At 40.6% G+C, this 12,768-nt stretch overlaps 1 pseudogene across 1 annotated transcript in view; it reads left to right on the top strand.

Annotated features, from left to right (window-relative positions):
• Positions 1-12,048, top strand: part of LOC144530401 (uncharacterized) — a 32,584-nt pseudogene extending 20,536 nt beyond the window's left edge. The window contains exons 11-12 of the transcript XR_013503106.1: positions 9,361-9,407; positions 11,126-12,048. The product of XR_013503106.1 is annotated as an uncharacterized LOC144530401 (transcript). The remainder of the gene's footprint in view (positions 1-9,360; positions 9,408-11,125) is intronic.
• The last annotated feature ends 720 nt before the right edge of the window (positions 12,049-12,768 follow it).

Raw genomic sequence — 12,768 nt, 5'->3', positions numbered from 1 at the left:
CACTTAAAAAGATGAGAGAGGCCTGTAATTTTCATCATAGGTACACTTCAACTATGAGAGACAAAATGAGAAAAAAAAAATCCAGAAAATCACATTGTAGGATTTTGAATGAATTCCTCGGGAAAATAAGTATTTGGTCACCTACAAACAAACAAGATTTCTGGCTCTCACAGACCTGTAACTTCTTCTTTAAGAGGCTCCTCCGTCCTCCACTCGTTACCTGTATTAATGGCACCTGTTTGAACTTGTTATCAGTATAAAAGACACTGGTCTACAACCTCAAACAGTCACACTCCAAACTCCACTATGGCCAAGACCAAAGAGCTGTCAAAGGACACCAGAAACAAAATTGTAGACCTGCACCAGGCTGGGAAGACTGAATCTGCAATAGGTAAGCAGCTTGGTGTGAAGAAATCAACTGTGGGAGCAATTATAAGAAAATGGAAGACATACAAGACCACTAACAATCTCCCTCGATCTGGGGCTCCACGCAAGATCTCACCTCGTGGGGTCAAAATGATCACGAGAACAATGAGCAAAAATCTCAGAACCACACGGTTCTTGACAATGACCTGCAGAGAGCTGGGACCAAAGTAACAAAGGCTACCATCAGTAACACACTACGCCGCCAGGGACTCAAATCCTGCAGTGCCAGACGTGTCCCCCTGCTTAAGCCAGTACATGTCCAGGCCCATCTGGAGTTTGCTAGAGAGCATTTGGATGATCCAGAAGAGGATTGGGGGAATGTCATATGGTCAGATGAAATCAAAATAGAACTTTTTGGTAAAAACTCAACTCGTTGTGTTTGGAGGGGAAAGGATGCTGAGTTGCATCCAAAGATCACCATACCTACTGTGAAGCATGGGGGTGGAAACATCATGCTTTGGGGCTGTTTTTCTACAAAGGGACCAGGACAACTGATCCGTGTAAAGGAAAGAATGAATGGGGCCATGTATCGTGAGATTTTTAGTGAAAACCTCCTTCCATCAGCAAGGGCATTGAAGATGAAACGTGGCTGGGTCTTTCAGCATGACAATGATTCCAAACACACCGCCTGGGCAACGAAGGAGTGGCTTCGTAAGAAGCATTTCAAGGTCCTGGAGTGGCCTAGCCAGTCTCCGGATCTCAACCCCATAGAAAATCTTTGGAGGGAGTTGAAAGTCCGTGTTGCCCAGTGACAGCCCCAAAACATCACTGCTCTAGAGGAGATCTGCATGGAGGAATGGGCCAAAATACCAGCAACAGTGTGTGAAAACCTTGTGAAGACTTACAGAAAACGTTTGAACTCTGTCATTGCCAACAAAGGGTATATAACAAGGTATTGAGATGAACTTCTGTTATTGACCAAATACTTATTTTCCACCATAATTTGCAAATAAATTCATTAAAATTCCTATAATGTGATTTTTTTTTTTCTCATTTTGTCTCTCATAGTTGAAGTGTACCTATGATGAAAATTACAGGCCTCTCTCATCTTTTTAATTGGGAGAACTTGCACAATTGGTGGCTGACTAAATACTTTTTTGCCCCACTGTGTGTGTGTGTGTGTGTGTGTGACATTCTTCATTTTTTCCATACATAATTCCATTGAGATACACTCCATTATATCCTCAATGACCGTCATGTTTTCGACCACCTTGTAAATTAGCACTTTGTCACCAAAAATGCCACCCCTCCTCCACAACTGTTCAATCTATTCACATAGTTAATTCATATCTCTGCAACTCAAAATCCATGCCCCTTTCGGAATTAATCTATGTTTCTGATATGGCTATAATATTAAAGGGTTTCTTGAATTGTTGTAAATATTCTTTTATACTCTGAAAATTTGCATACAAACTTCTGCTGTTAAAGTGAATGATAGATATCCCAGAGTCATGTTCATTATTATTGAACTGTTGCTCTGTGTATAGCTACAGTTATTTTAACATGAACGTTATTTTCAGGATCAATATTCTGATCAAAATCAGGCATGAGTGTCAGAAAACATAGTAAAATGACAACTAGTCATATTGTCAGACATGACAAAAAAGCTAAATCTTTAACCATGGAAAAGAAGAAGAAATTAATACAATGATAGCTACATGGTCTAATTCATAGTAATTTGATGAATTAGATCTTCTTCCAAACTTGTCGAGCTGCTCAATACTCCTGATACGCAACACTTTAGCCTGCTCTGGTGAGCCATTCATTTTAACAAACACCTTGCAGTTGGAGGTCCCAGTAGCTTGAATCTTCCCCTGCCTCTTTAAGAACCTTGCCTTTCTTGCAATATCTACATTTGTTTTCGTTAGATGCTCGATGTAAATATTTGTGCCCTTCAATTTGCAGCCCTGCCTGAGCAGGTCAATTTTCTGTTTGGGAAGCGTAAAATGACAACATGATTATCTTTTTCGTTCCTTGTTGGAATGATGTGGCATTCTTCAATATTGTGTTTGTTTATGGAGATATTTTTGTCATGAAGGAAGGCTGTTACCTGAGCCTCAGTTGTATCATCACGGTCAGCGCGCTCGACTCACACATCCCCGTTCAGAGCATGAGCATGGGCTACCTGGTGGTAGCCTGGCTCTCCCTGATCCAGGGCCTGGTGTCGGATGGATGCTCCTGGATCACAGGCCTGGTGGAGGATGGCGGTACCTGGTTACCGGACCGAATGTTCCCGAGCCTTTAGTCTGCCGCTAACGACCACAGTCCGGTCTTCAGTAGCCAGCTAACCAGATTGGCTATTCACTAGCTCCGCGGCTAACTGCTCTGTGCAACCGAAGCTGAGGATTGAAAACAGCCCCCAGCCGTCGCTCGTCCTGCTCTTCTGGAGGATGAAGTTACTCTTCGTACTTTGCCATCGTTTCTTCAATCTGCTGCTGACGACCACAGTTCAGTCAATGGACCGCCAGCTGGATCAGGCAGCCGCTAGCTTCACAGCTAGCTGCTAGCTCCGCGGCTAACCGCTCTTTGCTTGATGTCTTCACAGCAGTGTAGTTTCACGTTGAAAAAGTTCAATAAGTCTGTGATTAGAGATTTCACACCAAATGGCAGATGGAATCGAGCTGTACCGTTCGTAATGTCCACGGAGAATCTCGCAGTATTGGTGTCAGAACTTCTGCAGCGGTTCTCCTCTTCTGATGTTTTCAACATGAGCAGAAATCTTGCTGAAACACACAATTACCGTCCGGGGGTTTATAAATTAATTCAAATGACTTGATGTATCACTGAGGTGAATAAGTGCCATATGCACATTGAAAGAGGAGGGAGAGATGTGTGTTGACTGAGCAGAGAAAACATTAAATGAGAAGATCTACAGGCGGATAAATATTTGAGAGCCTTAATGCATTATATCAGTCTTTTTATATTTTGAAATGTCACCTAAATTTCCTTTACATGAATAGTATATTTTATTTATATTGTTGTAAATTCCTTATTTGTATTAAGTACTGTTATTGGTTATTGATTAGACTGACTTTTGTGTTTATGGTCAAGTAGGCTTAAGTGATTTGGTCATCCCATAGAGGCTAATCACCATTATATCTCCCGAATAAAACTAATACATATTGTGCTGTATAGACAAACGTGGCCATTACGTATTTTTGTTATTTAGTGTGAGTTTGGGGGGGGGGCCTAAGGCGGACCTAGTTACCTAGTGAAGGTGTATGAAGTTGATTCTGACTTTGTTTCTTCCTGCAGGATGGAGTTTTTTTTGTTTTTTTTTTGTTTTAACGTCTAGCCCTGGTCAATGAAAACCAGCTTAAAGCCAGTTGGTGGACCCACAACCCTCTGATATTCATTCACATCATTACATAGCATATTACAATAACTTTCTCCAAACATGTAGTACAGCTGCAGAAAGAAACCGCTCTGGTCACGCTGGGTCTCATTTTGATGCTCCAAAATCAAATCAAGGTCAGAGTAGATGTGTCAAAGCAGTTTGAGGCGCGTCAAAACGCTTTTGCTGCGTGTTCGGCCATTTAAAACGATAGGTGTACTTCAAAACGCGAGCGTCGGAAGCTTTCAGTGCGTTTGGGCCTTTAGGGTTCAGAGCTGCTTTGTTCTGTAGTGGAAGATGATGTGACCGTTGTATTAGTGAGACTTTATTCCACACGAGGAAATATAGCAGAATATTACTGTCATGCTGAATCTCATGTTCCGTAACTATTCATGTTATAACTGGAATGTTGAAGCTAAAGTTTGTTAAAAATCATTCACAGCTGAATGTGAAATTAAAGTTTTAAATGATTTTCAGTAAGTAATTTCTATTGTCAGTGAAGTTCTTAATAAATCAACAGATGATAACCTGCATCTGTATTGTGTCTTGTTCTCTCCATCAGATGTCTGTGAACTGGAACTGGACACAAACACAGTCACACAGAAACCTCAAATTCACAGCGAACTCTGACAACAGGAAGGTGACATTTGTGAGAGAGGATCAGTCATATCCTGATCATCCAGACAGATTGTATGCCTGTCCTCAACTACTGTGTAGAAATGGTCTGACTGGTCGCTGTTACTGGGAGGTCGAGAGGAGAGGAGAGGTTATTATATCAGTGAGTTACAGAAGAATCAGGAGGAGAGGACAGTTATGACTGTGTGTTTGGAGGGAATGATCAGTCCTGGAGTCTGATCTGCTATGATCGTGGTTACTCTGTCTGGCACAATAACAGAGTAACGGTCCTCACTTCCTCCTCTGTCTCTAACAGAGTAGCAGTGTCCTGCTGGCACTCTGTCCTCTACAGTCTCCTCTGACTCACTGATCCACCTCCACACCTTCAACAACACATTCACTCAACCTCTGTATCCTGGGTTTGTGGTCTGGTCTGATTCCTTAGTGTCTCTGTGTCCTCTGCAGGACCGAGAGTCTCGCCTGTGGACAGAAACACTGACTGAAGATCAGCTGCTGGTTGCTTTTACATAGGCCAAACTTCAGTTTTAAATACTTAGCTTCCATCAGCAGGTTGTCAAACTTCAAAGTCAATAATATCATCCTTAGACTGGTCACTCTTCATGGACACACAGCTGGGTCCAGGTGCAGATCCAGGTTCAGTGGTGTTAGCATACAAAGACGCCTGAAAGACGGAGTCTCTCAACACAAGTATGCCATTAGAAAAGCTAGTTTGGATTACCAATGGCTAAACACTTTTTAAAGTACATAACATCAACCCAGACCGCCATACAGTTGAAGGCCTTGAAGCCATAAATAAGAACATTTGGGGTGGTGATCAACAAACTAATATTGCAGAGAGAAACCTTCTATATATATACTGTATATAATGTGCAGACCACAATTGATCCAGGACTCAATGAAGGGACTGATTACACTCCTTTTTTTGTAGTTATCAATTATATGCTATAATGCTTTAGGAAAACATTCTGTACATTTATAATTAGTCATATTTTTTTTAATTTGTTTGCACACCCATTTTTTTTTTTTTTAGAGCCATCTGGTGGTTATACTTTGCAATTGTCACCTTTGAGATCCGTGGCTGTGGGCTCAGGTGTTTACAATTATCAGATGTTTGTAACTATGATGTCAACAAAGTGGTCATTTTGTACCGATACGCGTGGGTTGCTACCTATTCTATTTTTAATGTAAGATTTCAAAATGAAATAGCATTTGCAATAAAGGCTTTTTAATGTTTTTCACAAGAGTGCCTTGGACCTTTTCTTTCTTTCAAATGTAACTAAGTTTTTCGTCAATCTGAGTCAATTTCTCTCGCTCTCTCTCCTCCCTCTCCTGGTTCCCTACAACGCTCCTCACAAGTAAAATAAACATCAGTTCACTACTTTCATTGAATTTGGGTGTTTTATTCAATTATATAGCACCTAAAAAATAACTGCTACAAGAACGTTGAAAAAAGTGACCAAAAAAATGGAAAAAGCTTTCAAAATGTGGGGAGAAAAAATTAAGCGCAGAAAAAAAATCAACAAACATTGAAAAAGGTGACAAACGTTTGGAAAGCTTCCATAACATTGGGAAAAGTGATAAAAATGTAAAATAAAATTGCATATTTTAAGTGTTTGGCATGCCTGGCACTATATCCATGGTATTGGAGGGGGATTTAACTCTTGCATGTTTTGTTTGTTGTACATGATCAAACCCCCCCCTCTGTTTTATTTTCACAAATCGCACCCTCTGTATATTGGGTTTTTCAGAATAAGGGCAGAATATAAATATTATATAGTAATATGTTGTGCATATAAACAGCCAGTGTTCTTGTGAGAGAGGTCATCTCTCCCAGCAGGTGTTTCCTCTCCAGATGGTGTGGACTCTGCTATGAGTCAATGTGGAGGGAGAGGAGGGAGTCCCTCCCTCTAACACCACTGAACCTGGATCTGCACCTGTTCTTTGAGCCACTCTGACCGCTTTGACGGCAATCAGTTAGAGCAACTAGATGGTTTGCACCGATGTCGGCAGTGCCCGACCACGCTGGGCGCAAGAAGCATGAAACACCTTCAGGCTTAACATGGTAAACTACATCAATCTGTTTGGGTCTTTGAAAAGGCGTATGTGATAATCAGAGCAGCAGCTAACTTGGATGTGTTTTTTTTGAGTTAACTTCAAAGATGGAACACGCTGGTTCAAAAGTTATATTCATCTCATGATTAATATACTCAGTGAACAGATTAATGAACTGTGAGCACCAAAGACGATTTTAAATCGATGGGAAGATTTCAGCACCGATACTGACTTTATTTGGATCAAGTATCTGAAATGTGATGCATTAAAACAGTTTTCTGTTTTGCTCTGTTAATTTTCTGTGGTAAGATCAAGCAGCAACTTCTGGGTCTGAAAGGTTAAGCGCCTTAAAGCTGCATTCTCTCTAACTTCCAGCAGGGGAGTCTCCTTAAATCTGCATTCCCTGTAACTTCCAGCAGGGGGGCGACTCCACTGGCTCCAAAAAGAAGTCTGTTTCTATAGAAGTCAATGAGAAAATGAGCCTACTTTCTCTTGATTTATTACCTCAGTAAACATTTTCTTAACAGGTTTATGGTCTTAATCGCTAAAAAGTTGGACAACCTGCTAATGGAAGGTACGTATTTAAAAACTGTTTATTTTAAAGTTTATTATCTGACTCTTCTGAGAAGATGGATTTGCTGTTTAACTCATCATTTCCCACGTTATGTTGGCATAAAGTTTTTCCAGCAGATGTTTGGTACTGTGATGGTTGAGGTCAGGAGGTCGTGTCATCCACATAGGCGTGAATGGGAGGTGGGTCAGCCGCTGTTCAGACTGTAGCCATTCTTCTCCAACGACCCATCTGGAAGCTCAGATGTTCAAACCCCATTGCCGTGGTGAAAGGCTAGAGGGGAAATGGTGCACCCTGCCATTATTCCCACTTCCAATGATTGCCTTGATGTTGTGTACTCACTGTTGTGAGGGCAGAATTGCAGATCTTGGAAATGGTTTCTTTACCAGGTTTGTTATAACAATGTTGATCATAAGAAATATGGAGGCAGAAGGCAAGTGGTTGAATCCTTCTCCTTGTACCAAGCTGGCGGTCTGGCCAACACAAGTTCCTGTTGTGCTGCAACAATCCCCAGTTCCAGAGCCTTTGTTGTCCCCAGGTGCTCTGACCTTGTAGTCTTAAATTCCTGTTCCCCGGTAGTCTTCAATTCCAGTACCCCTGTAGTCTCTAGTTCCTGTGCCCCAGTAGTCTCTAGTTCCTGTGCCCCGGTAGTCTCTAGTTCCTGTGACCTGGTAGTCTCTAGTTCCTGTGCTACTGTAGTCTTCAGTTCCTGTGACCCTGGTTCATCTGGCAGCCGTTCCTGACCCCAAGTCCCTCGATAATCCACCAGAGGTGTTCTCCACAGCTTTAGGCCTTATTGGAGATGCATGTCGAACTTGTTGTCGTCAATGTCCAAAATCCATCTAGCTAAGGTGCTCTTCCTCCCTCTCTCGGACACCCCATAAAATGTTCAGTCTTTCTTCAGCTAGCTTGACTTCTTCCTCACTGAAGATGCAGATTGTTCTGATAACACACCCTGCCCCTGGTAGCATCTTCCTGACCTGTCATTTGTGTCTACAGTCATCACCAATCTGGTTGTGGTTGTCTAGTCTGATCAAAGGGGTCACTGGCTAAAACAGACTTGGTGTTTTTAGCCTTACACTACGGGACAATATATTACATCATCAGTAATGTGTTGTGGTGTGGACCTTTACTCAGGTGGACGACCATGATCAGACCCCTTAGATAACTCCCTTATGATCCACCAGCATCTGGATCTTTCAGCTGCCTGTGATGTGATCCTGAAGACTGGTGATGCTCTGCAGAGTGGCTGCTTTGAAGGGCAGTTAGCCATTAAAGCATCTTCATCCTACATCCACAGTCACACAGCGAGTTTGCCATCCCTGCCTCTAACACAGCTCTAACATCTCATGAGGTTTCATTACATTGACAATGCCTTCTTGCATCCATTTCAAATGGAAGTAGCCTTTGCCCAGAGGAGAGGCCATCAGGTGGTATCCAACCTTCACGGTGTGTTTCAACCACACATTTTCAAGTCACTGCCCTTCTCCTCCAAGCTTCCAGCTAATGTATTCTCTCTTATCCCAAAGCCATAAAGAGGCTCCTTCCTCCACTTAGACAAGCCTTTGAGTAGCTTGTCTAAGTATTAGTTTGCTTTTCATGGCCCCTCACTTCCACTTTTGTCATCAGATTGCATACGGATTGGGCTGGGAATCCGCGATATATCCCACCTCCACAGTGACCAACTATGTCGTTCATTCTTTTTCCTGGCTGACCTGAACCAGGTGTTGATACAAGGTCCTCTTTCACTCTGCTGCTTCTTCACAGCTTTCTTCCCAAGGAACTGTTAGTTCCATCATCATGATTTTCTACCAGTAGGGTTTGGGACAGTACCACTTCTGGAAACTGCAGTTTTCTACCGCTTCTCTTCTTAACACATTTAGGAAGTTGTATGCAGATTTGAGTCATTAAATGTCTCTAAACTTGACGTTTCTCCACAGAGTGGACAAGGAGAGCTCAGAGGTTCTCAGTGGTCAGTCTGCCCAGCAGCATCAAACACACCTGGACTCTGTATTTATGGTCTGTACATGTACAACTACTACTACATCTACTACATCTATTCTGCTAACAATCATCTCCATGCTGCACATTTTAGACCAGTGGATCTGAGAGTGCTGTATCTGAGCTACAATCATCCAGGAGACTCACGAGTGAAGTTGCTGTCAGCTGGACTTAAGGATCCAAACTGGAGACTGGACTCTCTCAGGTATGGATACATGGACAGACAACAGCGGCTCTCTCACTGTTTCTCTGTCACTAACTGATGAACTCTGGTTGATGATTAATGGAGGATCTGAGTGAAGGTGTATGAAATTCATTCTGACTTTGTTTCTTCCTGCAGGACGGACCATGGTGGACTGCAGTGGTTGAGACCTGGTGTGAGGAAGTGTGAGTGTGTTTAAAGTTTGATTCATGAGAACTCAGCTGCATGTTGCATTAGATTTGTACATTTTCTTAACTGAAGTACGATGATTCATTTCTCCAGAGTATCTTTCAGTGTGGCTGGAAAGATGTTAGAATTCAGCTCCCCCATGCTTTTATTTTGAAACCTTTACTTTTACTTCACGTCATCTTACTTGATTTCTTGCTTCAAAAGAAAACGAAAATATATTACTTAGAAAAAAAACAGACCAAACAGACCACCTGATTTCGTTGTTTTAACTCAAATCAAAAAACCTATGTGACTTCCGTTTTTTTGGTTTCAAATTAGAAAAATAATTGAACAGACTTTTTCATTCTTCAATCCAAAAGGAATTGCCAAAAACAAAACAAACTGTTTTTTGTTTGACAACAGAAACAGTTTTTGTTTTGAAACAAAAACCTAAAATTTGTTTCATTTTTTAATTACAAATTAATGATACCCAGACTGTTGTTGCCTTCAGGTGCTGCTCGTAAACTAATACTTCACAAGTTTGACAGATATAAGTTGATGTGTTGTTTCAGTTTTCTTCTTCAAATGTTTTAATAACTTAATGTTTAAAACCTACAGGTCATAAAACACAATATAATTAATGTTTAGCTTATTAGTTTATTTGTCAAGGACCATGCACAGTTCAAGCCCTATACCAGTTAGCTATACAGCTAATTTACATCTGTGGTCCCTGGGCAAGGGAGATAAAATGACAATATACACAATATAAACCATACAGACAATACTATCAAAACAGAATATAACAACATACAACAAGCATTACATAACACATAAACCAGTATACAAAATATACATTTCCATGTTATAAAAGATCAATGATCACATAGTTGATTCGCCTTCAACCAAGTCTTTAAGGACATTTTAAAACTGCTGAGACTTGCACAATCTCTAATATGAAGTGGAATTAAGTTCCACTTTTCTACTACAGTAAATGAAAAAGTTTTCTTAAATTGAGTGTAACAGTCACCTCTTACAGAAGCCCTGGAGACCCTTACATTATCTCTGCAGAATGACACACATTGCTTGAGTGGGGGTGGTGCAAGATCATGGGTAAATTTATACATCAGGCACATGTCTGCAAAACAGAGAAAACTGTCAAAGGTTTAGATTGTGTGTTTTTTATGATGGTGCAGTGATGGTAGTTTTTTGTTTTTGTTTTTTTGTCAAGAACTTTAACACAATGTCACAAAGATGTTGACAAGTAGAATAAAGTGAGTTGAGGTGGATTTACCTTCCTTGAATGGAGACCTGGGACCAGATACACGACACATACGCACAAATACCACAAATATTTTCACACATAAACTGGTATTTCTATAAACAAAAGGTGTGTACGTCACACTGACTTCAGACCAGCGTACACATGGTTTTAGAGCCAGCTGCAGGTGATCAGGTGGAAATGGAAAACAGGCTGAGAGACGGAATCTTAATAATAAAACATAGTTGTGATTGTGTGTTTTCAGTCTACCCAAATGGTAAATCTGTAAATCACCATCAGATGTATTTATAAACTGAATTGTTAGAACTGGATTGTTGAAGTTAAAGTTTGTTAAACATCATTCACAGCTGAATATGAAATGTTGAAATGATTTTCTTTCAGTAATTGTCAGTAAAGTAGTTAATAAATCAACAGATGATAACCTGCAGCTGTATTGTGTCTTGTTCTCTCCATCAGATGTCTGTGAACTGGAACTGGACACAAACACAGTACACAGAAACCTCAAACTGTCTGACAACAACAGGAAGGTGACATATGTCAGAGAGGATCAGCCATATCCTGGTCATCCAGACAGATTTGACTCCTGGTATCAGCTGCTGTGTAGAAATGGTCTTACTGGCCGCTGTTACTGGGAGGTCGAGAGGAGAGGAGAGGTTATTATATCAGTGAGTTACAGAAGAATCAGAAGGAGAGGACAGTTATGACTGTTGGTTTGGATGGAATGATCAGTCCTGGAGTCTGAGCTGCTCTGATGATGATGGTTACTCTGTCTGTCACAATAAGAGAACAACAGTCCTCATTTCCTGCTCTGTCTCTAACAGAGTAGCAGTGTATGTGGACTGTCCTGCTGGCACTCTGTCCTTCTACACAGTCTCCTCTGACTCACTGATCCACCTCTACACCTTCAACACCACATTCACTCAACCTCTTTATCCTGGGTTTAGTGTCTACTCTGATTCCTTAGTGTCTCTGTGTCCTCTGCAGGTCTGAGTACTTCCTCTCTTTGTGTGATCCGGGTCATATGGAGAGAGATTAGAAAACACACCAACTATCCAACCCCAACTGTAAACATCTCAACTGTCCCTTTAATGCTCTGCATGGTGACAGTTTGTAGCTTCATGTCTTTGTATTTGTGTTGGATTGTAACAGGATTTAAGAGGAAGCGTAAACACACACACACACACACACACACACACACACACACACACACACACACACACAGGGAACATTTTACTTTAACTTTAGTAAAGTTTTGAATGTAGGACTTTTACTTGTAGTAGTATTTTCAGTGTATTAGGACGTTTACTGCAGTAAAGGAAGTAAATACTTGTATGTTGTTTGATACCTTCTTTGTGAAAATAAAGACTTTTAAAGAAAAATGGCTTCCTCTTTTAATATATTTCATCATAAATTTGTTTCGTATGTAAAAGCCCTTAAAGTTATGAAAAAAGTAACACTGTGAAACTCTTTAATATTGAAGAATATGAATAACAACAAATAAATTCCTAGCTTTATTATTCATAAACTTTTTTTTTATATCTATATATATATATATATATATATATATATATATATATATATATATATTTTGTTTTTGTTATTTAATTTATTATATTTTTATTTTTATTTTTAGGGCCCGAGTGCTGACAGCGGCGAAGGCCCTATTGAAACTGAAGGAATAATTTTTTTTCCCGGCAAATTAACTGTCTTTTTGAGGGGCTTATCATACTCAAACTCACCAAAATTGGCAGTCACATATTTTAAGGGTTTTGGGAATAGGCGCACAAAAAATGGCTCGCTGGTGCCCCCCACAAAATCAAAAAATTTGAGCCCCTGCAGTACGTTTAACGTAGACTCATGAAACTTGGTGCACATACGTAGCATGTCAAGACGTACAAAAGAGCTCATTGGAGCCATACCCTTAACGCAACAGGAAGTCCGCCATTTTTAATTGAAAGTTCGAAATTGGTGTGTTTTTCCACATTTCCAAGTCGTACTTTAACGAACTCCTCCTAGAGATTTCATCTGATCGACTTCAAATTTGGTCTGTACCATCTTAAGACCTTAAAGGAATATGCCACCGTTTGTTGAAATATGGT

The sequence above is a fragment of the Sander vitreus genome, chromosome 15 (genome assembly GCF_031162955.1).
Source record: "Sander vitreus isolate 19-12246 chromosome 15, sanVit1, whole genome shotgun sequence".
NCBI lineage: Eukaryota > Metazoa > Chordata > Actinopteri > Perciformes > Percidae > Sander > Sander vitreus.
This window is presented reverse-complemented; position numbering and strand designations above follow the sequence as displayed.